Source organism: Orcinus orca, chromosome 6 (assembly GCF_937001465.1).
Source record: "Orcinus orca chromosome 6, mOrcOrc1.1, whole genome shotgun sequence".
Taxonomy (NCBI): Eukaryota; Metazoa; Chordata; class Mammalia; order Artiodactyla; family Delphinidae; genus Orcinus; species Orcinus orca.
Window position 1 is genome coordinate 92,370,788 of NC_064564.1, and position 26,412 is coordinate 92,397,199.

At 37.1% G+C, this 26,412-nt stretch overlaps 1 protein-coding gene and 1 pseudogene across 1 annotated transcript in view; one reads left to right on the forward strand and one right to left on the reverse strand.

Moving 5' to 3' along the window:
- The window catches only part of LOC101286198 (olfactory receptor 13C3-like), a 340,583-nt gene that overhangs the window by 51,303 nt on the left and 262,868 nt on the right, over positions 1-26,412 (reverse strand).
- On the forward strand, positions 2,418-2,928 carry LOC101272442 (60S ribosomal protein L26-like; annotated as a pseudogene).

The following is a 26,412-nucleotide window of genomic DNA, read 5'->3' on the forward strand; positions in this document are numbered from 1 at the left end:
AAATATCAGCAGTTTTATATAGTTCAGCCTAATAAATAAATAAATGCATACTGTCACAAGCACTTTACCGAGTTAGCACTGTCCATTCCCTTAAAAAGAGACTGCCTGTTAGCAGGAACGAGCCTGCATACAAATAACTGCAATTAAATTGGAGAAGATCTGTGAAGGAGATACATGCAAAGCATGAGGGCATTAGAGAAGGGTGATTAGTTATGTAAACACTTGTTAAGGGAGGTGTCAGGTGTTAATTGTTGGTGGTCAGCATGAGAAGTAATTTCTAGACAGAAGGAATGACAAGCAGAGAGGCAGAGAAATGAAAAAAAAAAAGGTCTAGTTTAGAAAAGCCCAGTAACATAGGAAAAGTAAGAGAAAGGCTTGCTTGAAATGAGTTCATAAATGTAGATAGGATGAGGCTGAGATGACTCTGTATGTCATGCTAAGGAATTTTTACTTTTTTTTTTTGCGGTACGCGGGCCTTTCACCGCTGTGGCCTCTCCCGCCGCGGGCTCCGGACGCGCAAGCCCAGCGGCCACAGCCCACGGGCCCAGCCTCTCCGCGGCATGTGGGATCCTCCCGGACCGGGGCACAAACCCGCATCCCCTGCATCGGCAAGTGGATTCCCAACCACTGCACCACCAGGGAAGCCCGGAATTTTTACTTTTTGCTGACAGCAGTTTGAAGTTACTGAAGGCCTGGCGCGATAGAATCAGAACTGTCTTTAGGGGATAAGGAAGGAATTACACTGTATGAAATGCTGGATGTTTTAAAGTGGAGAGTTTCTTGGGTACTTTTGTGTTCCTTTCCAATGTGGACACGTCCTTTAAACTTTATGCAATAAAATTTCCCAACCTTATAGTAATCAAATGTCACAAAAATCGAGGCAAGAAAGGAGATTGATGGGTATGGTGTAGACCAGGTCTCTGGCTAATATCGAAGAGGCAAATGGCTGGTGAAAATATCAGCCATGGTTCTAGATTATCACCTGAACCTGGTCCACTGACATCTTCCAAGGGTCAGAGGTTTAGAGGTTTCAGAGTCTAGATTTGTGTTCTATGTGAGAATTTTCTTTATATTTAATAAACTTGAATGTGACCACTGAGTCTTAATGTTTGAAGAGGCCCTTGAAAAACCAATTTATTCTCAAGACAGATCATTCGATTAAAGAAAAATGAAAGTGTTTTGCTATTGTTTGGCATTACAAAGAACAATACCTGAAAAATGGGAAGAAAAAACAAAACAGAGAATCTGGCTAGCAATCCCAAACAGAACCTCTTCAATTTTTAACTAAAATATCTATAATGATCCATGACTCCCCGTAATGGAAAAAAATGTTATTTAAAACTATAAGGAGGAAATAAGCTGCTGTTCAATGGATACAGAGTATCAGTCACACAGGATGAAAAAGTTCTAGAGCTCTGCTGTACAACATTGTGCTTATGCTTATGTACAACATTAATGCTGTACACTTAAAAATTTGTTAAGAGGGGATATCTCATGTTATGTGTTTTTTACCATAATTTTTAAAAAGATGCTCAAAATCATTAATCATCAGAAAAAATATAAATCAAAATCACAATGAGATATCACTTCACAACCAGTAGAATAGTTATAAAAAAAAAAAAGGAGAGTACAGTATTAGTGAGAATGTAGAGAAATTGGTATCCTGGTACATTGCTGGTAGGAATATAAAATGGTGGAAAACAGTTCTCAAAACCTGAATGTAGAATTACCACCTGACTCAACAATTGCATTTGTAGGTATATATGTCAAAGAATTTAAAACAGGACTCAGGTATTTGTATGTCAATGCTTACTGCAACATTGTTCACAGTAGCCAAAAGATGAAAACAACCCAAGTGTCCATCAGCAGATGCATGGATAAACAAAATGCAGGATATATATACAATGGAATATTATTCAGCTATAAAAAGGAATGAAGTTCTTGTACATATTGCTACGTGGATAAAACTTAAAAACATTGTTCAAAGTGAAATAAGCCAGACATAACAGGGCAAATATTGTATGATTCCACTTATATGAAATGTCTAGAATAGGCAAATTAATTGACACAGAAAGTAGAATAGAGATTACTAAAGATGGGAAGAGGGAGGAATGGGGAGTTATTGCCTAATGGTCAGAGTTTTTGCTAGGGGTGATGAAAAAATTTTGGAAATAGTGATGATTAGTTGCATAACATTGTGAATGCAATTAATGCCACTGATTTGTACACTTAAAATGGATAAAATGGAAACTTTTATGTTATATGCTTCACTACAATAAGAAGTTTTAATTAAAAAAAATAAAATTAATAAAACTGTAATGAACAATAACCACTCTCACATTTTAATCTCTGTGTATTTGGGAGACAATTCACATCAGCAAGAAAATAAATCTTGCCCTTTTGTGGCCGTCGCTGAAGCGCTAGCAGCCAAAATGAAGTTCAATCCCTTTGTGACTTCTGACCGAAGCAAGAACCAGAAAAGGCATTTCAATGCACCTTCCCACATTCGCAGGAAGATTATGTCTTCCCCTCTTTCTAAAGAGCTGAGACAGAAGTACAATGTCCGATCCATGCCCATCCGGAAGGATGATGAAGTTCAGGTTGTACGAGGGCACTACAAAGGGCAGCAAATTGGCAAAGTAGTCCAAGTTTACAGGAAGAAGTATGTCATCTACATTGAACAAATGCAGCGGGAGAAGGCTAATGGCACAACATGTGGGCATTCAACCCAGCAAGGTGGTTATCACCAGACTAAAACTGGACAGAGACCGCAAAAAGATCCTCGAACGTAAAGTCAAATCTCGCCAAGTAGGAAAGGAAAAGGGCAAATATAAGGAAGAAACAATTGAGAAGATGCAGGAATGAAGTAATCTTGTATACAACTTTCATTAAAAACTGTTAAAATGAAAAAAAAAGAAAAAAAAGAAATCTCTATACTTATCTCTTCTATGAAAAAGTTTGGTAGGAAAAGTAAGAAGGAAAGTGATATGTCAAAGTCTTTGCCAGTTCAGAATAATGACACTAATGAATCTTCATGAAGGTACTTGAGATGCAGAATCAGGAAGTGAGGGGGGCTGTCCTAAGTGGGAAAGTCTGAGGGCGAGCAGCAGCCTTAATCCTTCATTAAAGTCTGCTACACATTCAAAAGCCCGTGGGATGGATGATCTACAGTCTTTCAGGGAAGTTTCATCCGCCTTGTGAAGATGTGGGAATTCTTCTCAGTACCTGTGGAGTGACTTAGATGTCAACTAAGATAACCTAATATTTGAGATTGAAATTAAAATGTCTCAAAATCAAATTTGCCTGTCATAGGATCACTTAATTATTGTCTAATCTCTCCGGAGATTCGAAGTGGTATGGGGGATCTGGGTTTCTCCCCTCCAGCAGAACCATTCACATTATGGTCTACAAAGATGTCCCCTGTAACATGAATAGACAATGCTTTCCCATCAAGCATTCTCAACACAGATGATATCACTCCCAAGAGGGTGAAAATGTGTTCTTTTTGATGGGGGGCAGGTAAGGGAAGGAACAAAAAATGTTACTCTTTTAGGTATGAAGCACAGATATATGTACAGTACATAAAAGACACACAGCATATCTGTGATATTAAAATTTCATGAGAAAGCAATAAGGAAAAAGACTCCTGGAGGCTCCTGACTGTTTTACACGTACATAGAATATGACGTGTATGGCGTCTCTTGATGTGCAATATAGTGGCCCAGGGTGAAAAGGGGAGAGACTTATGACTTTCCTGAGTCATGTTAGGCTCTGAGCATCTGCTTCCCTTGAATTGAATAACTTTATAAATCATCCCTCTATGGCATGCATTGTGTCCCCCTTTCTTCCAGTGTCACCCTACATTTGAACGCCATTCCTTTTCTAATCCCTTTAAAAGAGGTAGGAAAAAACCCATCATTCTCCTATCTGCTCCTTGGTTCATAAACTTAAGGTCTATGGCAATTTCAAAACTGGATAAAAATAAAAAGATGTTGTATTCTTCGTGTAGCCCTTCCTATTCTCCTTATCAGAAGTGAGTTATCTCATCTCTTTACACCCTAGCAATTATTTCTGCACCTCAAAAATTACATTCTTTAGATCAATTACTGCACATCTTTTCTTACTCTTCCTGCTACAGCCCAAACTTCCTAGTGTCAGAAACCATATCTTATTCATCATCATAGCCTCTTCCATGCCTTGTCTGATGCCTTAGCTAACATAGCAATCAACTCCATATAAATCTGGGTGTGGGGAGAGGTGGGTGGAGTTGGGAGCAAAAGAAGCTTTTCATAATGTCAAATTTGAGATGAATAATGACTCATAAAAAGGTTGTATTAAAAGGTAGCCATTCTGCTCCAAAGTACATGCCAGATATTAGGAATTATCCCACTTATGATAATCACAGTAGTTTCCCTGGGGCTTGGTATTTTCTCAAAATCTTCAAATGCATGTTTGCAACCACTAACCAGCAAGCAAAAGATTTCCCTAAAACTAGAACATCAGAAAAGGAATGAAGAGAATGACTGACTTAAAGAATGTGAACCCAGTGTAGCGACCTGTAAACACCACAGAGATTCAGCAAAAACTTAAGAGAACTTTAGAGCAGTAGCTGGGAGTAATGCCAATGCCAAATTTTGATCACATCTCAGACTGAGAGTCTCATCAAAAAGGGGGAATTGAGGAACTTCCCTGGCGGTTCAGGGTTTAAGACTCTGTGCTCCCAATGCAGGGGGCATGGGTTTGATCCCTGGCTGGGGAACTAAGACCCCGCAAGCCGCATGGTGTGGCCAAAAAAAGGGGGGGGGTGGGGATTGATAAAAACAAGACAACAGGCCCCAAATGGAGTCACTTATGCTAAGCCCCACCTCACCAAACTGAGACTTAATTACAGTTTCGGCTTTCCCAGAAATGCAATCTTAAACCAGTCAATCAGGAATCGTGTAATCAGTTCTAGTGAAGTAACCTGCCCGATAGACCCCATCCCTTAAAGGAAAGTGACATTGCTGCCAATCTACTTTTTGCTAGTAGAACATCCTTGTTTGTGCTCCCTTCCGCCTATACTCTCCTTGGAGCTCCTTTCCATCTGTTAGGTTGGATGCTGCCTGATTCATGAATCATTGAATAAAGCCAGTAAGATCTTTAAAATTTTAAAAAATAAAAGTAAAATGTAGCCATTCTGTTAGGGAAGGAGTAATGTATATTTGTGATCAAACTGATTCAATGCAACTTTAGCTATAAATTATAAGACAGAAGATAAAATGTAAAGATGAGAAAGGTAAAGAAACATATGTGCATAATTCTTCAAACAGTAAGCAACAAAGAGATATACAGGGAGACCTTGGGTGGCAGACACTGAGCAGACATCCCATGGTGCTGTGGGCAGTTTCAAGGGAACAGAGTCCAGCTCTGTGTTGTATAGGAAATTACCTTTATTGATGGCTCTTTTATCAATTTGGTCTACCTATAATATCTACCCCATTTCAGTCCTGTGTCTCTCTATATTGCTTCCCCCCAAAGTCTGCAATCTTCAGAACCCAATTCTTATTTTCTCCTTAGTTTAATTAATTTAAATACATTCACGGAGTGTCTTATATGTTTCAGGCTATTTGTAAGGCATGAGGAGTACACAGGAGTGCAAGACACATCCCCAGCCTTCAGGAGGACTTCACAGAGGAGATGGCTTTGGACATGGCTTTGAAAAATAAGTTGAAAAATAAGTTGAAAAATAAGTTTGAAAAATAAGATTAGGAAGAGAAAGGGAAGAAAGGTATTTCAGGCCCAGGGAATAGTACATAGAAGAGCTCAGAGTCGGGGCATGAACTGTGTGCTCAGGCACTAGATTAACACCGTTTGCCTAAATCACGCTGGAGGTATGAGGAGGAAAGCTGCTTGTGGGAACTCAGCATAAGTGAGGACTTATGCTCTGTTGGCTGCCTAAGAAAAACCTGCCTTTCAGAGTTCGTTTCTAGTGAATCTCCACTTCCTCTGCCTTTCAACTCTAATCCTGAATGTTCCTTCAGTTGTTTCCTAATTCTAATTAAGTGGCATTTGGTATCTCAGGGGAGAAAAGTCATCTCTCTTTTACAGACCAATAATTACTATGGTTAATTAGCTTATATTTATAAAGACAATGCATGCCTACTTACATCCAATATAGCTATTTAATCAATTAATTATTGAAGCAAGCATTTTGGGGCATATACTCTGCATCTAGAATAGTTTAGTTATTAAGCCTGTGGACTCAGGAATTGAACAATTTATTTACCATCTCTAAATCTCACTTTTTTATACAGACCAATAATTACTATGCTTAATTAGCTTATATTTATAAAGACAATGCATGCCTACTTACATCCAATATAGCTATTTAATCAATTAATTATTGAAGCAAGCATTTTGGGGCATATACTCTGCATCTAGAATAGTTTAGTTATTAAGCCTGTGGACTCAGGAATTGAACAATTTATTTACCATCTCTAAATCTCACATTTTTTAACGTTTACAATGAGAATAACTGTATTTATCTCACAAGATAGTTTTGAAAATTAAGATAATTCTTATTACACATTTGTGTTGACTGCTTTCCATTTTCTGTCTCCCCTCTTTGCTCTGACTGACCCATTCTCTATCCTTTTCTACCCCCTTCTGTGCCCTAAGGCTGATCCTTACACATTGCATCACCCAGACTCCCTGGCTGGCTAGTTTCTGGTTACTTCTGGTCAATGCAACACACTGAAAGGAGACAGGAGAAAAGGAGAAGCAGTTGGTCTTTCTTCTTTGCTTTCTCTCTGCCTAAGTGTCCTGGTTCTGGCAAATTATGGCAATAGATCTGACCCTCCTTCTTCTGTCCCACAGCCCCTCCTCCAGGGTGCCAGCTCTTACTGGGCCATTGCAACACTATTCTTCCTTGTGTCCTTCAGACCTAAGTATCATAATGAATGGCTTTTGCCTATTTCTACTCCTGGCTGCTTCAGCATCCATGGTTAGTTCTCTTAACTTTGCCCAGTCCTCTGTAAATAGTCCCTTTATTAAAGACGCTTGAGTTGAAACCATCTGAGTGGAATTTCGTTTCTGGAAAGGACCTTGATTGATGTGGTATGTTACCAATTGTGTGTGCATCTTACACTTAGTTTATGCTCACTAAGTAAATATGAGCTATCTTCATTCATTTTTTTGTTAGTTTTGTTTGGTTAAGTGTCTTTTCTGTGCTAAGTTCAATAAACATTACTTAAATGTATTGTTACCTCATTCGGTCTCAAACATCCACATTACTTGGTGGTTTGTGGATCTGAGACAGACATCCATCAATCTGAGACTTAAGCCATGAAGGCAATGAACATTTCTATGGAGACCTTTCTCCTCATATTAAGAAATAGAGTTTGGAAGGATCAAAACATCAGCTCTATTTTTGGTAAATAATCAGCTACTAGGCTTATTGCAGGGAGGGGCCAGGAGAGGAGAAGGTAATGAATATATGAACATAACCTTTATGTTCCTTACAGAAGCCAGTGACCCTGGTGACCTTCTCCCATTCAGTTAAGGCCTTCCTTCTGTTGGGAGCATGAGTGAGGCGGGGAGGCCAGAATAGTTTCTCCTAATACGTCCAAGAGAATAATAGTCTTTATTTCATGGTCAGATGCAGGGATCATGGAGTGAGGAAGAAGATTGTTCTTCCTATAATCAGGAATTGAGGGAAAATACTTTTAATATTCAAATTGTCTCAATAAGAAAATGCCTGTTGGAAATCTATGTTCATGGAACTCAGCACTAATGAGTTGGTGGCCATCCAGACTGAGCTGGAAATTGCCCATTGGAACCGATGGAGACTTAAAATTGTATATCATGGTTTTATACCACCATCTTTCCTGTACACCATAGGATGCTCTCCTCCACCACTCCTGCTCTGCCTGTGACTCTGAGGCATTATTGCTGAGCTATTTCATGCCCAAGGGTACAGAGACTACACTCTTTTCAGAATATCAAGGAAAGTAGGTTCTTGGGAGACCGTGTTCCACTCTGTAGCCAGGCTAGGAAAAGAAGCATATCTGTTGGTGATGACAATGTTAAAGGTGACAGTGATGCAGGAAAAGACTCTAATTCCTGAGGCAAAGAAGTTGAAGGCAGAACTTGGAAAAAGAAGTGGCCTCAAGCCCAAAACTGCAAAGTCTACAAGGCTGTCTGATGCTTATCCTTGAGAGCCTGAAGCTGTCTTGCACTTGTGCCTCCTCTGGGTGAGAAAGTGCACGTTTCCAAATGCTGGAAGTGGGATGGAATCCTTGAGGTTCCCTCTGACCTATATTTTGTGATAATTCTTTCAGGAATCAATCATGAATTGCATTTCTGCAATTCTGTTTGAATTGGCGGTTATATAAAGGATATATGCATTCTTCCCACATTGATCCAACAGACTATAAAAATAGACAAAGCTCTTTTTTTTGTTTGCTTATTTTTTGGAAGTTGAGTAAATGTGACAGAACTGCTCAAGTGTACGAATGAATGGACACAACTCTTCTTGGTTGTAAAATCTTCTGATGTCTTGTCTCTGTTTTCATTATCAATTGCAGCACTGCTGAATAAAATGTAAGACTCTCAAATATATTAATTCATTATTGGTATAAAAAAATCAATATTTCAGGCCTGAAATCTCATGACAATAGCACATAACTTATCTTCTTGAATGAGCAAAAATGTGTAATTATTTTACCCCTAGTGTTTCCAACATTGAAAATTTATTCTTACCTAACAATTTTAGTTTAGGGGCTTGAAATTACTTAATCTCTACATATAGCATCCCATTTGCACCATATATTGATTCTGGCAACTTTTCACACCTATTGATTATCCAATTTCCCAAATTAAATTGAACATATTAAATAAAGGTATCAGAAAACAAAAATATAATAATTTTTAAATTATACAAAAACATGAATGTACTCACAGAAGTAAAAATTCACTCTAGCAAATTTAAAGGAAAAAAAAAACTAAAGTCTCTCATCATCCAGTTCCCACCCTTCTACAGTATTATTTCCTTCTTCAGCTATTGTTAATAGTTTCCTCTGTAGGTGCTCTGAATTACACACACATACACACACGTATATACATATAGGTGTATATATACTCACATATAAATACACATTTTTATTAAAAATATTACTGCAATGAATGCACTGTTATATAACCTGCTTTTTTCATTTAACAATACTATGTAGGAATATCTCTCATTCTTTTAAATAGAATGGTATTTTATAGAAAACCTATTCCTCTATTGATGGGTATTTAGGTTGTATTTACTTTTTGTTTTTATTCACTCAATCATTCAACAAATTTTTATTGATTTGCTCTTATGTGCCAAATTTCTTCTAGGAGCTCTGGCTAATAGTGAACAAAACAAATATAGTCCCAGCCCTTCAAGAGCTTAGATTCAAGTCAGGGGAAACAGAAAAAGAGTCAACAACTAATGACATAATTACAAATTGTGTTAAATGTCATGAAATTAACAAAAAGGGAACAGAGATAGAGAATAATGGGTGGGCCCATGTTAAATAAGGTATTCAGGAGAGACTTCTGTGAAGAAGTAATATTTGAGATCCAAAGGACAAGGAAGAATACATTAGAAAAGTGGAGAAACGAGCCTTTCAAGCAAGGTGATAGCATGTGCAAATGCCCTGTGGCAGGACCTTGACGTGTTTAAAAAAAGAAAGAATGTCAGTGGTCTAGGGGATGCTAGAGAGGCAGAGAGTGCTACAAGCTGCTCCAAAGGGACCAGATAGTGAGGACCAGATGGTGCAGCACCTTATATGCCACAGTAAGATGTTTAGATTTTATTCTACACAAAATACGAAGCCATTAGGCAGTGACTTTACATAAAATTATGTATTTCCTTCAGCTTTATTGAGATGTAATTGCCATATAACATTATATAAGTCTAAGGTGTACAATATTATGATTTAATACACATATATATTGCAAAATGGTTACCACAATAAGGTTAGTTACCATATTGTGTGTGGGGGGGGAGGGGTGAGAACATTTACGGGCTACTCTCTTAGCAAATTTCAAGTATATAATATAGTATTGTTAACCATAGTCACTATGCTTTACATTATATCCCCAGAACTTATTAATCTTATGTTAAATTTTTTTTCCCATTTGACCAATCTCCCCATTTTGACCACTCTCAGGCCCTGGCCACTACCCTTCTACTCTCTGTTTCTATGTGTTTAGCTTTTTTAGATTCCATGTATGAGTGAAATTATACAGTCTTTGTCTTAATCTGATTTACTTCACTTAGCATAATGCCATAATGTATTTTTAAAGCTCTTTGGCTACTATGTAGAGAATGAACTAGATGGAGTCAAGAGGGGAAAACAGGAAGGGTGACTACAGCTAAAAATTGTGGTAGAACTGACCAACTACAGTAGTTGACTTTTCCAATTCAGCTAGGCTCCAAATTATGGGGTTTCCAGTCAGAGTGCAGGCATGAGGCAGAGAACATTTCATATGCTATATTTCATTCCCTCTCTGTATGGAGATAGGCTCTCTGTAGCCTGATTTTGCTAACAGGTTATGTTATGTCGCAGAAGTGCATTTTGAGAACAGCGACAAAGTAAATAACAGACGCTTTGGGATTTTTTTGGTAATAAGCCCACACATGCTTTCTAGGTCTCTGAGTTTCCAAATAAATATAAAGAGTGTGTTAAAAACCTCACCTTAAAATTTTGTTTAAACCGTAGTAAAATACACATAACCTTAAATTTATCACCTAACCATTGTTAAGTGTACAGTTCAGTGGCACCAGGTACATTCACATTGTTGTGCAACTATCACAACATCCATCTCCCGAACTCTTTTCATCTTACAAAGCTGAAATTCTGTTCCCATTAAACAATGTCTCTATTCTTCTCTCCCTGAAATCTCTGGGAAGCGCATCCTACCTTCTGTCTCTATGAATTTGACTATTCTAGGTACCTAATATAAATGAAATTATACAACAGTTTTCCCTCTGTGGACTGGCTTATTTCACTTAGCATAATGTCCTTAAGGGTCATCCATGATATAGCACGTGTCAGAATTTCCTTCATTTTGGAGGTTGAATAATATTCTATTGCATGTAGATACCACTTTCTCTTTATCCATTCATCCATCAATGGACACCTATGTTGCTTCTATCTTTTGACTATTATAAATAGTGCTGCTATGAACGTCGGTGTACAAATATATCTTTGAGTCCCTGCTGTAAATTCTTTGGGGGTAAAAACTGTGTATGTTTTGGTATTGATTTTTCTATAATGATAGCTCCAAATTGGTATACTGCCTACTGCAGTATCAAGTGCGAGATTCTGAAAATGAGGGATCAAAGGTGTAACCGGTGAGGGGGAGACAATGTGATATCATAAAAGCTGCACAGGGCTTCCCTGGTGGCGCAGTGGTTGAGAGTCCGCCTGCCGATGCAGGGGACATGGGTTCGTGCCCCGGTCCAGGAAGATCCCACATGCCGTGGAGCGGCTGGGCCCGTGAGCCATGGCCGCTAAGCTTGTACGTCCGGAGCCTGTGCTCCGCAACGGGAGAAGCCACAACAGTGAAAGGCCCGTGTACTGCAAAAAAAAAAAAAAAAAGTTGCACAGAATGGAAGGTCAGACAGCATAGGTAAAAGTCTAGACCCAATTCTTTGTAGCTTTTTGATCTTGGGCAAGTTAACTTTTCTGAGTCTCAGTTTTCTCGTCTACAAAATGGGATTAGAATGCCTGTCCAGTGTACTCAACAAAACTGTTGTGAGGATCAAATGGGAAAATGCAATTAAAGTTCTTTGTAAATTTAAAAGCAAAATGTAAATATGTAATATTAGTTGATAATTTAGCAACTGTGTATATTTGAAAGCTCTCAGTGTTCATTAATATTCCTTTTGTCATATTTTAACAGATTTATCAATAATTTGTCATTATAATTGCCATGCAATAACTGCACATTTTTAAGGTGTCCAATTTACTAAGTTTTGGCATATGCATACTCCTATGAAACTGTCATTACAATCAAAAGTATGAACATATCCATCGCCTCCAAAAGCTTCCTCATCTCCTTCATAATCCCTCTGCCCTGCTCTTCCCACCTTCTACCGTCATCAGCAACTAATGATTGGCTTTCTGTCTCTATAGATTTGTTTGTATTTTCTAGAATTTCATATAAATGGAATTATTCATTGTGTACCCATTTGTCTCACAGGATGGGGTTGTAATGCCCTATTTCCCTTCTTACTCATTTAGATGATACTTTGTGACCCCATCTGACCCCACTGACTTCCTCAGAAAAGAAAACTAAGGGGAGATATAGGGGTCCAGAACATCCCGAGACAGACCATTAACACCCTATGTATTTATAGCCATATCACTTAAATGGCAAGAACACCTGAGTCATATTTTAAGAGAAAACTACTTTGAGATTAAAGGGAGAAAAGGAGATAAACTGACAAGAGTGCAAATGCGAAGGTACCAGAATGTTCATTGCAACTTGAAATAGCAAAAAAGTAACTGAAAAGAATTTAAGTGCTCATTAATAAATGACTGATTAAATAACTTACAACCACAGAAGGACATACTCTGCATTCATTTCTATTAAAAGATATCATAGGGCTTCCCTGGTGGTGCAGTGGTTGAGAGTCCACCTGCCAATGCAGGGGACACGGGTTCGTGCCCCGGTCCGGGGGGATCCCACATGCCGCAGAGTGGCTGGGCCCGTGAGCCATGGCCGCTGAGCCTGCACGTCCGGAGCCTGTGCTCCGCAACGGGAGAGGCCACAATAGTGAGAGGCCTGCGTACCGCAAAAAAAAAAAAAAAAGATATCATGACTTATTTTTAATAAAGCAAGCTGCAAAATAGTATGCATGATATGATTTAATCTATATGAAATTATCCACAGTAAAATCTCTACTAATGTAAGCTAACTACAAATGTAAAATGCATTCTGGAAGGATAACCACCCAAATGTTGATACTGGCTCTTCTTACAGTTGGGTGATGAGATTAGTGGTAGTGATGGTGAGGGGGTTTCTTTTTACTCTGTAGCACTTAAATTTTCTACAAAAACTAATATTTTCTTTGAAAACAGGAAAATCAATTTAACGAAGTAGTCCCTGAAAAGCATGAAAAAGTGTTGTTGTAACAGCCAGATCTATTCTCAGGCATTAAATTTAAAGACATAAGCATAGAAAAGTATTTACAAGGGATTATATATAAAAATATTAACAGCAATTATTTCTGGATGGTGGGATCACCAGATGGGTTTCTTTCACTTTTAAAATTTCTGTATGATAGACATTAAAAAAAAAAACAAAACCCTAACCCTGTATCAGTGATAATGATAAACATCTTCCATTTTGAAAGTAAAATAGCATGAAAGAGCATTCTAACCTGTATCTCAAGTCAGTACTGTATCTTTGGATTGTGGTAAAGGGAAAAAAATTTTTTTAACTACTTCTGATATAATAATGGATGTATCTGTGCCTCAAACTTCTATTTCTCTTAAGTATTTAAAGGATTCTCTAAATATAATGGTTATTTTTGTCACAGAAATGCCAGCAATTGTCACAGCATGGGAAATCAATATCAAACTCTCTAATTACTGCACTAAGAAACTCATTCATTGTAATGAATCCTCTACTGTTATTGAAGAACTAGTGAATTTAAGAAGAGAATCTATTCTTAGTCAGTTATTGACCCCAAACTGTCAAGTCATTTAGGACTAGAATATGGGGCAAATAAAGAAAACTTGTTAAAGAAGTTATGAGTATGAATAGCTATCCTCTACTTCATTTAAACTCATAAAAAGATTTTTTAATATATTAAACATGGAAAGACATTATAAAATGAATGAAAACACTCTGCCAGGCTGAAGAATTTGAAAAGGTGTATGACTAAATCAAGCTTTAGCTTCATTTTTTCCTGAATAAAGCATCAGGGAGGTAAAATTTTAAATCATCTTTTGGCAGATACAAAATTGAACAACTATATTAGAAAAATTTCCAGAACTTAATGATATATTCCTGAGAGTTATGAGGTATCTGAAAGATAATATCTTCAGGACAGGGACCATCCCTTAATTACCTGGAAATCTTAGCTTCTTGCTAGGGAGAACTGTTAAATGACTGCATAAATGAATGGTGAATTTATTGACTAAATATCTAATCTGCTGAATAGGTATTAGAGTGGAGTAGTGATATTGCCAATATTATTAAGGTGTTATCTCCTTCAGTCTACTCTAATAGAGCTATCATTCTTTCTATTCCATTGAAACTATTTCTGCCATGATTACCAATGGTCTCCAGTTTGCCAGATCCAATGGTCCTTATTTTACTCAAGTGTTTAATAGTTTTTGACAACTAAATGGCTCTTTCTTTCCTGAAATTATTTTCTTTGTTTCTATGATGCAATGTTATCCTGGTTTTGCTCTCAGTCTCCTTAGTTGGCGTCTCCTCTTCCAATGAATCTGTAAATACTAGTGGGCTTGGCAACCAACCTTGGCTCTTTCCCCTACTTCTCTCTTCTCATACCTCCTTGATTTCAACTACATACTGACTACTTCCTTATGTATCTTTACAGCTCTGATCTCTTTCCTGTATTCTAAACTCAGATACCCAGCTTCTACTTGACATCTCCAGCTAGACTTATAATAAGCATTTCAAATTTAACATATGCCCTAAAGAAAACTTCTGATTTCTGACTCTGCCTCCAACCAAAACTACCCTTATTCCCAACAAAAGACACCACCCTCCACCTAATTTCTTGAACCGAAAATGTAGGAATCATCTTTGATTCTTTACTTTCCCTCATTGTCTCACAACCAACCCACCTTCAATTCATGTTAGAATTGAAAACGTATACTAAGTTCTCTCTTGACTCTCTGCCTCCAAACTATCACTTTAGTTAAAGCCATCGTATTTCTCCTACACTGAAACAACAGTCTACTAATTGGTGCCCTTGTTTCCACTCCTTCCATCCACTTTTTTTTTTTTTTTTTTGGCGGTATGCGGGCCTCTCACCGCTGTGGCCTCTCCCGTTGCAGAGCATAGGCTCCGGACGCGCAGGCCCAGCGGCCACGGCCCACGGGCCCAGCCGCTCCGCGGCACGTGGGATCCTCCCGGACCGGGGCATGAACCCGCGTCCCCTGCATCGGCAGGCGGACTCCCAACCACTACGCCACCAGGGAAGCCCCTTCCATCCACTTTTATCCCGACCTATTTTCCATAAAGGAAGAATAGCATTGTAAAGATTTGAATTAGGTATTGTTGCTCTGCTTAAAACTTGCTATGATCTTCTACTTCACTTACAATAAAGTAAAAGCATCTTACCAAAACTCAGAAGATCCTACATGATCTTGATTCTGCCTACCTTCCCAGCCTCATCTTCTATAATTATCTGCTTACTATGTTCTTTAAACCCATTGGACCACTCTGTTCATCACATTTGCCAAATGTGATCCCACCAAAGAATTTTGCCTTTGCTAACATCTCTCTATATAATATGCTCTCTTCCACCACTTCCCTTTTCAGGATAGGCCTCTATCTAATAATTAGATAATAATTAGTTTAGATGTTACATTCTCAAAAAGCCTCCATGACTAGAATGAAAGCTCCATGAGAGCCAGAATTATAACAAGTTCCTATTCCATTTCCATTAAATTGGTGAACTTTATCATATTTATTTACAAGAAAGCTTCATACGAAAGAGAAAAGTCTTTGAGCTTTCATTCATTCAATATTTATTTATTTCCAGGCACTGTGCTAGGCACCGAGTATATGGCAGTGAATAAAACAGACTTGATAATTATGGCTTTCGCGATGCTTATATGTAGACACAGATATAGAAGGGTATAGATATAAAACACACACACACACAAATATAATTACCAAGTGTGATTGTTATTATGAAGGAAAATAATAGGGTCTATGAGAGAGAGAATAACTCTGGATGAGGAGGAGATGAGATCATTTAAATTGGCAGGGTCAGAAAAGTCTTCTATGATTAAATGAAATTTCAATTTAGATCTGAGAAATAAGTAGGAGTCAGAGGAATAAATAGACATGTAGATTGAGGGTCCAGTAAGGCAATTACTGGGGCTTTACAAAAATCTTATGACAAAATTTCATATTAAAAGCTATGATTCATACAATTTAGTGGAGATAATTAATTCTAATTAATTAACTTTCTTATTCTTAGCTTAGGTGTCTTTGCTCCCAAGGTGACTTCACTGTGATTCTTCCACTGGAATTTGCCACAAACTCCACACAGCATCTTTGTGGCCTACCATAGAGTCTGGCAGATTTTACTGCCTTCATGGCAGGACTTCATGAACCACCATCTGGTTCTGTTGCAGATTTTCCTATTCTGGGCCCAACTGAAAGATGGTAGTTTTTTTGTTTTTGTTTTTACATTTATAGTATGTGGGCCTGAGCAGTATTCTTAGGTATCAAAATGCTACTTCCAGAACCCAGAGTGTCTTGCCAGGCATTGGGCTTCCTCCTTTGTGGGAGAAGATGCACCATGTCATCATTTGTTTTTACTTATGGAAGAGATGTCCCCCTGTCCCCCTGACAACTGCCCTACATTTTTTCAGATGTGGCAAGCCATTGAATATTTGTAGGACTATCTCCTATTCGCTGGAGAGATTAAAGTAAGAATAAATAAAAGTATTAAGAAAAGGAGAAAATAACTTTTAAAACTACTTAGTCATATGGAAAAATTGCTATGTTAGCACAGTAATTGAATTGTCAGTGTAAAATGTCATTTACACTGATTACAACTCTAAAGTATGGTGTATGAAGACAAACACTGGATGGTAAAATATGACGAACAGATTATTTAGGGAGGGTAATTGTGGCTTATTTCCCCCTAATATTTCTTTAATTTCTTCTAAAACCAAAGAAGAAAATACCTTCCAAATACATGTCTTTGTCAAAGCAGCAGCAAGGGCCTCACACATTAAGTTTTGTGAATTATATTCTTGCTAGGCTAGTCCATATTTCTTTTATTTATCTCTTTCTTTACCAATTCACAATACTTGTGCTTCCTTTATTAATTTGCAGTATTATAATAGCACTTTACAGGTCCTATGACTTTTCTGATTCGCCGTTGGCTTGTTTTGTTTTGTTACATGTCATTTTTGGGAGCTGGTCAAGACTTGGAGGAGGTAAGGAGACAAAGACTCCTTCATTTTCTCTTTGTTTTTTGTACCTGCCTTAAATCTCTATAAAATGCCTGCATGTAAGTGTCAAAGTCATTTCATTATCTATGATTTGCTAGAGGTTTCTTTTTGCTCCTGACACCACTAGTCTAATGAATCAGCTACATTCTATATCTCCAGGTGCTAAAGATACTGGTTTTGTGAATTGACCCTGTGCCATTTGCCTGGGGAAGATCCTCCCAGAGATTCTGGGACCATATGGCCAGGCTGGGGCACAGGTTGAAGGAATTAACTCTTGCAGAGAACCCTTAGATGACCCCAGTGATGTTCATCCATGAAACAAACCCTTTAGTCAGGTTGTTAGAAACCTCACTCACCACCTGTGATCACGTGATGATGATGTGACAAAAATTATATGACGGCATAGTAAGTGCTGAATAATGACCTGGAACCTCCTGGCTGTGAGGCATATGGTATTAACCTTAACGCTTACAAACTCAAAATGTGACACAATGAATTTCATAAAATGCTAAGCAATTTTAAATGCCCAGATTATCCCAGAATCAGGTCCTCTCATTGACTGGACTCAGAAATGACTTTAGTCAAATGGAAGGGGGAGGCTGGAGGAGATTGGTCTAATGTTTGCATCTCTGTGCTGAGACTGCTTGCTGTTGATTCTGCTCTGACCTAGGTACCTTAGTTTCCCAAACCTGATCTTACTTCCCTATAAATTAAAAGGAAAATTTAAGAAAAAATATTGAGTATCTACCATGTTACAATGACTACTAAGTGCATATTTCATATAATGTTATTTTCATCACATTCCTATCTGCTTGGCTTCATAACATCCCTGCTGGTGGTGAAAATGAAAGACTTAGACATTGGTTAGAGTTTTCTAAGTAAGTGCAGAGCTGGGATTTGAACTCAGAGCTCTCTGACTCCAAAACTGAACATTTGACATGCTGTGTCCTCTTCTACAGCAAGAACTATACCCTTGTTAGGTGTCTCTGAGCATAGGTCTCTGGTCAATCTGAACGTTCTCTGTTGAAGGATGCTCACACAGTTGTTACAAGGATTTAAGATCACATGTCTGTGTTGGGCCCATTTTGCTTCCAGATACAAAATCCTCTATCAACCTCCCTTTGGAGGGATGGGATGGGTAACCAAGGCAGTGGGGATTTCACAGGCCTTGCCACATAGAGGCAGTGTCTCTTACTCAGGTCTCTGGTGCTCCTAGCGTCAAAGGAGTATGCTGAGTCCACAAAGGACAAGCAATGGTGGGGATCCAGCTAACAAGCAGTAAGTCAGAAAAGACACAAAAACATGGGAAAGGGCCAGGATCATACATTGAGAATTGGAGGACAGAGACAAAGAATCATAGAAATATGACACCAAGAACACAGAGGGTCAAGTTCAATGGGTAAAGGAAGTTATCCTAAAGTAAATACCTGAGACAGATGTCTTTGCTGGCAACTTGCTTTTACCTTCTCTGTAACATGATACATGAAAGAGCTAGCTACATTTAAAAAAAGTTTAATTGTGATTTAAAAATCACATAACAAAATTTAACACCTTACTCATTCTTAAGTGTATAGTTCAATAGAGTTAAGTATGTCCACATTTTTTTTTAATTGGAGTGTAATTGCTTTACAATGTTGTGTCAGTTTCTGCTGTATGATGAAGTGAATCAGCTATATGTATACCTATATCCCCTCCCTCTTGGACCTCCCTCTCCCTCTTTCCCCCATATCTAGGTCATCACAGAGCACCGGGCCGAGCTCCCTGTGCTATACAGCAGGTTCCCACTAGCTATCTATTTTACATGTGGTAGTGTATTTATGTCAAACCTAATCTCCCTATTTGCCCCATCCTCCCCTTCTCCCACTGTGTCCACATGTCCATTCCCTACATCTATGTCTCTATTCCTGCCCTACAAATAGGTTTGCGGCAGATCTCTAGAACTAACTTTTTTATCTTGCAAAACTAAAACTCTACACCTATTGAACAGTAACTCCCTATTTCCCCCTCCCCCAACCTACCATTCTACTCTTTGTTTCTATGAGTTTGACTACTTTAGGTACCTCATAAAAGTGGAATGTTACAGTATTTGTCTTTCTGTGAATGGCTTATTTCACTTAGCATAATGTCCTCAAGTTTCATCCATGTTGTAGCATGTGGCAGAATCTTCTTTTTTAAGCCTCGATAATATTCCATTGTATGTATAAACCACTTTTTCTTTATCCATTCATCCATTAATGGACATCTGGTTTGCTTCCAAATTTTGGCTATTGTGAATAATGTTGCAGTGAACATGGGTGTGCAAAAACCTGCTACATTTTAAAGACAATGAAGGGTGAGCATCTAATTTCAGAAAGAGCAAACAGCAGGGCTCACGTCCACCTGACCACTGACACAGGATAAGCACAGAATGTATCTTCAAGAATCTGAAGAAAGTTATCCCTAAGAAACTAGGCAGACAGGGGAACACACTGATCAGTCAGTATATACTCTATACATATTGACTGGTTATGCATCAGACCCTGTGCTAGGCATTAGATATATAGGAATAAACTGGATTCATAAATTCTTTGACTTCACGTTTCTTAAAGTCTGGGGGTGGAGTCAGAGGGACCTCTCCAGGTAGGACTAAAATAGTTCTCTTTTCCCTCTGCCTTTAACACATCCATATCTATTTCATGGCATATGCTAAACTGTTAGGATTATTATAGCTGAAAATTGGTCCATTTTGTAAAACTTTTATTGAGGTAAACTTGATATAAAATGAAATTCACAGATCTTAACTGTAAAATATGATGAATATAAATAAATGTGTATACCCACCTAATTATCATTTCAATTAAAATACAGAACACTTTCATTGCACATTTATTATTTTGATGTGTTCCTGATGAACTGACCCCACTATCCTTATTAAATACCCTGTTTATTTCAGGTAATACTCCTTGTCTTAAAGCTTGGTTTGACAAGTTTGGTTAATTATAAATTATGTAGGATGGCTAGGATAGGCTCTCAGTATTCATCTCACAACTAAGTATTTAACTCAGGCCAACTGACCTAAGCACAGCAGACCAAATACCCAGGAGGAGAATGATCTGGGAAACTCTTTCCCTTACCATAGGTAAAGTTAAGAATCTTCGTGTGCCTTTTCCAATCCCTCCTTCAATTCTTCAATTTCACTTTCTGTCCCGTGCCTTTATGGCTCTAGGCTGCCTACTTCCCTTTGTGTATTCAACCCCATACTCGGTTTGATAGTTGAGATGGTGTCTCTGACTTTGTTTTCATCCCTAAACATGATAATTTGTACCCTTTAAGCTCAGTTGGCTTCTGGTTTCTCTAGGTAATTGCTCTGCCAGATTCAGCCTTTGCTTGTGATAGCAAACTAGTACTGATGCAAATAGACAATGCAGCTTCAGCAGGACCCCTGGGAGGAAGGACTGCTGCTAGAGACATTCAGCCCTCAGTTTTGGTGAAGAAGCACATGGACAATCTTTATCCCAGGCTTTATTTAGTTACAGTCCAAATTTAAGCACACACCCCAGTTTCCATGATTAGCTCTGAGTGTTTCCCAAGCTTCTCTTAGAAACACATCTATAAACCTACTTTTAGGCTTGATCACTTCTGTTCCTGCCTCTCTTATCCAATTTGTTGTTGATTCTTAGTAAACTCTTTCAGAGGGTGATTTTATGTCTAAGTTCTCAGGGTAATTTATTTCATTTCACAATAAACAAGTATTTTAGGGACTTCTACTTTGCTAGCCATTCTGCTAAACAAAAAGTTCAACAGTTAAAAGATATACATGTAAACAATCATTGTAATGAACTTTGAAAAGTCCTTTATGAGATAAACATTAAGATGGACTGATCTGGATAAGCATTAAAACTTTTTAGTGATGCAACTTGCAGCTTCCCAAGGAGCCTAATACAGCATGTAATCAATATAAAAGGACAATGCCAGAAGTTCCTAAAGAATATACAAAGGTGATCTAAGGAGTACATAATTCAAAACTTCCACAAGACTCTTCAGCATTCTATGAGTGTGAAATATACCACTAATGGACAGAAATAAACACATCTAAACCTGTTTATGTTATTTTTCTTCGGGAATCCAAAGCTGCAAGACAGAAACTGTACATGTAAGGAATGGCTTTAGAACATTTTCTCACACCACATACAAAAGTAAACTCAAAATGGATTTAAGAATTAAAGGTAAGAGCTGAAACTATAAAACTCCTAGAAGAAAACACATAGGCAATACACTCTCTGACATCAGTCTTCGCAATAGTTTTTTGGATGTCTCCTCGGGCAAGGGAAACAAAAGCAAAAATAAACAAAAGGGACCTAGTCAAACTTAAAATCTTTTGCACAGTGAAGGAAACCATCAACAAAATGAAAAGAAAACCTACTGACCAGGAGAAGATATTTGCAAATAATATATCGGATAAAAGGTTAATATTCAAGCAATTATACTCCAATAAAGGTGTTAAAAAAAAAAAAGAATCCGGCCACTGCAGGGAACACGGGTTCGAGCCCTGGTCTGGGAAGATCCCACATACCGCCGAGTGACTAAGCTCATGCACCACAACTACTGAGGCTGCGCTCTAGAGCCCGTGCTCGGCAACAAGAGAAGCCACCAAGATGAGAAGCCTGAACGCCGCAATGAAGAGTAGCCCCGACTCACCACAACTAGAAAAGCCCGTGTGTGCAGCAATGAAGACCCAATGCAGCCAAAATTAAATAAAATAAATTAAAAAATAATAATAAAATAAAAAGGCCTCCCAGACCATTAAAAGAAAAAAAAAAAAAGGCAGAAGACCTGAATAGACATTTTTCCAAAGAAGACATGCAGATGCTCAACAGATACTTGAAAAGATGCTTAACAACACTTAAGATATACTTAACAAATATCACATTTCCCTCGTGATATTTGCATATCACGAGGGAAATGCAAATCAAAACCACAATGAGATATCACCTCACACCTGTCAGAATGGCTGTCATCAAAAAGACAAGAAATAACAAGTGTTGGCAAGGATGTGGAGAAAAGGTAACTCTAGTACATTGTTGATGGAAATGTGAATAGTTACAGCCACTATGGAAAACAGAATGAATGTTCCTCAAAAAATTAAAAATAGAACTATCATTTGATCCAGAAATTCCACTCCTGGGTATATATCCAAAGAAAACAAACACGCTAATTTGAAATGATATATGCACCCCAATGTTCATAGCAGCCTTATTTAAAATAGCGAAGATATGGAATCAACCTAAGTGTCCATCAACAGATGAACGGCTAAAGAATATACATAAAACTCAGCCATAACAAAGAATGAAATTTTGCCGTTTGTGAAAACATGGATGGGTATTATGCTTAGTGAAATAAGTCAGACAGAGAAAGACAAATACTGTAATGTTTTCCCTTATATGTGGAATCTAAAAAATGAAACAAATCAACAGATATAACAGAAACAGACTCATAGATACAGAGAACAAACTAGCGTTTACCTGAGGGAAAGGAGTGGGTGGAGGTCAAGGGTGAAAGGTGAAAGGGATTAAGAGGTACAAACTACTAGGAATAAAATAAATAAGTAACAAGGATGTAATGTACAGCACAGGGAATAAGCCAATTCTTAAAAATAACTTTATATGGTGTATAACCTATAAAAATATTGAATAACTACTATAATACTGTAAATCAACTATTTTTCAATTTCAAAAGAAAGGAATGGCTTTGTGTTCTTGAAGTTGCTAATTTGAAACTGCTTAGAGTTCCTTTACTCTGGAAGAGTGTGATGATGCATGTGATTAAAATTCTGCAGTTCTTCTGAGTGTCTCTGTGAAATCATAAAATATACAAGGATGCTTCGTGTATATTGAAATAATTGTTCTTAAGCAGACTGAATTACTTTGAGCAGGTCAAATGTGAAACCCAATTCTTTTCAGAAACACCACCAAGTAACTCCAAAGAAATACAATGTCTACCAGTTCCCCGTCAACCTCTAACTACACATTATTGTGGCATGCATTTTCTGTTATACAAGTTTATGATTTCTGTTTTACTCTGAGATAATAGTTGTAGCTTATGGGCAATGCCACACTCCTGAGGGAAGGATTAGCTCTTGAGGAAGAAACTAGGACAGACAAGTATATCCTTAGAGAGGCAATAGGAAATTCCTAACCATAACATGCACAAAAATCTTAGAGGGAAAAAATTGTAACTCTAAGGACGAAAGTGAAAAAATTGACAGACATATGCAAAGTCATTGTCATATATTTTGAAACATCATTTTTCTATTCATTCTCAAAAGGGAGAAAAATCACATTTCTTGATCAAAACAGAAAAAAGAAATATGACAATTCTACTACCCATCTCTTGGGGGATAACTGTGCACTTGGATATATCTTGTGAGGTCTGTGTATAAGTAGTGAAAGGAGGAGAAACTGTAGAGATGGGCAGTAATCAGATCACTATGACCAGATTTGCTAGCCTACGGAGTTTGGATTGTAGGTAAGGGCATTACTGGCATGGCCAACTTGTGTTTCAGACTCTTTCAAGGTGGATTGATTGGGTGAGAATCTACAAACAGTAAGAAAGATGTGTAATGTCTAGATGAGGAAATCTGAGGGGCTACTTTAATGAGAGAAGAAAGTAAGGGGATAAAAAAGGTGTGGACAGGGAGGGGAGGCTGATGGAGTGAGCACAAAGCTAACTGAGAGGTATTTGAAACCATTCTTCCAGTGCTGCACTTAAGAATTGGCATTTAAGCAATAGTATTACGTGTCAGTCTTATGCTCTGTACTCAGGCCAGCGGGCTCATATTCTTTTTTATGATACTTAGCAGATTCTAAGTGAATCCAACTCTTCTCATTAGAAATAAATTTTGAAATAGGAAAATAGGAAAAATAATAGTTTAACTGGAGGAAATATCACCATTCGTAATCATTTTTTCATTGTCTTTAGTCTAAGGCTATTAACGAATTTATTACTCAGTAATGATTCCTTTTTGCTCTTCATTCAATCATCTACTGTTGAACACTTTCTAGTCCCTATGTAACTCTTGGGGGTGATGGAAATTGGTAGATATCATTAATCTTTGGATATGGTCAAATATCTTAAATAATATTACTAAAATACTTCCCACAAAATACAAAAGATAATAACTATTCCCTATTCTGTTAACGTTCCAAACATAACAAGAGTTTAAACTGGAACTCAGATTAAAGTCTCACCTGGGAGTGCACTATTTAGTTCAGTTTGTGGGATAATGTATTTTCAAATGCATTATATTTAAGAGAAACATAATAGTATGGATTTATAATAAGTTAATGAAAATGTTAGACTTTCATATGTTTGCATTCTGGAAATATTTTGGCAGTCTTAAAATGTCTATTCTGAAATATATGATATATGCAAAAATATTTATAATTTGTAGATACAGAAAAAAAATTGTAAATAAAACCCCACCAATCCAAAATTAGCAGGTGAATTTATCAAGGTCACTGATACAAGGTCAACATAAAAGTCAATTGTGTTTCTAGATACTAATAACAAATATTTGGAAAAGTAATAAAAATATAATTTAATTCACAACAGCATCAAAAACTCAAATTCCAAATATCATACAATATTTAAGAATCCTTTATCAAAAAATACTAACAACACATTGCTGAAAAAAAGTAAAGATTATCTAAATAAATGGAGATATGGGTCATGTCTGTGGATTGGAAGATTCAGTATTAAGATGTAACTCTCTCCCAGTTGATCTGCAGCTTGGATGCAATCACAACAAAATTCCCAATAGAATGTTTTGTACAAGTTGACATGTTGGTTCTTCTTACATTGGGTTTCATATCCTGTTGTTTTTCTAGATTCTTAAGGTGGCCTCTCAGATCATTAATTTGAGATCTTTCAGAATATAATCAATTTTGGTACATATTCTGCATGCACTTGAGAAGAACGTGTATTCTGGTATTAATGAATGGACTGTTCTATAATTTTGTATTAGGTAAAATTGATTGATACTATTCAAATCTTTTATATCCTTACTGATCTTACCTTTGCTTATTCTATGAATTATTGAACTCCCTGGTTACAACTGTAGATTTGTCTATTTAGTCTTTCAGTTTTTGCTTCATTATTCCAAGGCTCTGTTTTTTGGTGCATAAGTGGTATCCTTTGACTTCTATATATTTTGGATGCTCTAGTTAATGATTTTATTATACCTTCTCCTTTCTCCCCTCCTTCTCCAGTTTTTAAGTTGTTATTTCCTCATCATCCAAACTTATAACAGTCACATATATTCTTCTTCTCTTGGTCTTACATCTTGTATTTGTCTTGGGTCTAAAAATATATATATTCAAAGCTGACAATCTGACAATAAGCCCGTTTGATAGTTTTCCCAGTCTTTTTGTTTTGTTTTGTTTTTTGGTTGGATGTAGCTCTTTCCTTATAAAGGTTCATGAGTGTTTTTCTCTGAGTGCTTGTATATTTAAAATATTTTTCTAAATCTTAACACTTGAAGAACAGTTTGGCTAGGTATAAGATAATTGGCTCACAATTTCTTGCTGAGAGTTTTCTAAAAATAAAATTTCAGCTTTGCTTTGCTTTGTATGTTGCTGTTTGTAAGTCCAGTTCCAAACTGTTTGCTTTCTATGATGATTTTGTTCACTTAACTTTAAGATCCACATTTTTAGCAGGATGCGTTAGAGTTAACTGTTCCTGGTAAATTTTCTCAGATTACACACTGGGCTGTGTATGTATAGAGATTCAGATTTTCCTTTATTTTTGGAATATTTTCTTGGACTACAGATTTAAACATTAGTTTTATTGTGTTGTTTCATTTTTCTTCAAGGATTCATTTTTAAATATGTTGGAACTTATTCTTCCATCTTTTATTACTATCCTCTATTTTATTTCATCTCTGAAATCTCATTGTATGTTTAATAAAATCTACTCTCTCTAGTACACCTTGTAATTTATTCTTAATTTCTTAGAGATTAATTTTTTTTCTTAATTTTTTTAAGGCATTCAACAAACCTTTCTTTCTGCTCTTTTCTGTTATTTTCTGTAAATTTTTTGGTTATGCATTTCTTCTTATTTGCACATAATTTTGTTTCAGAATGTTCAATTTAGTTGAAATGTTATGCCTTTCTCTGATTTGTGGTCAGTATTTTGGGAAGAATTTTCATTAGCTTAAATGTTTTGATTTGAATTGTTTTCTCCT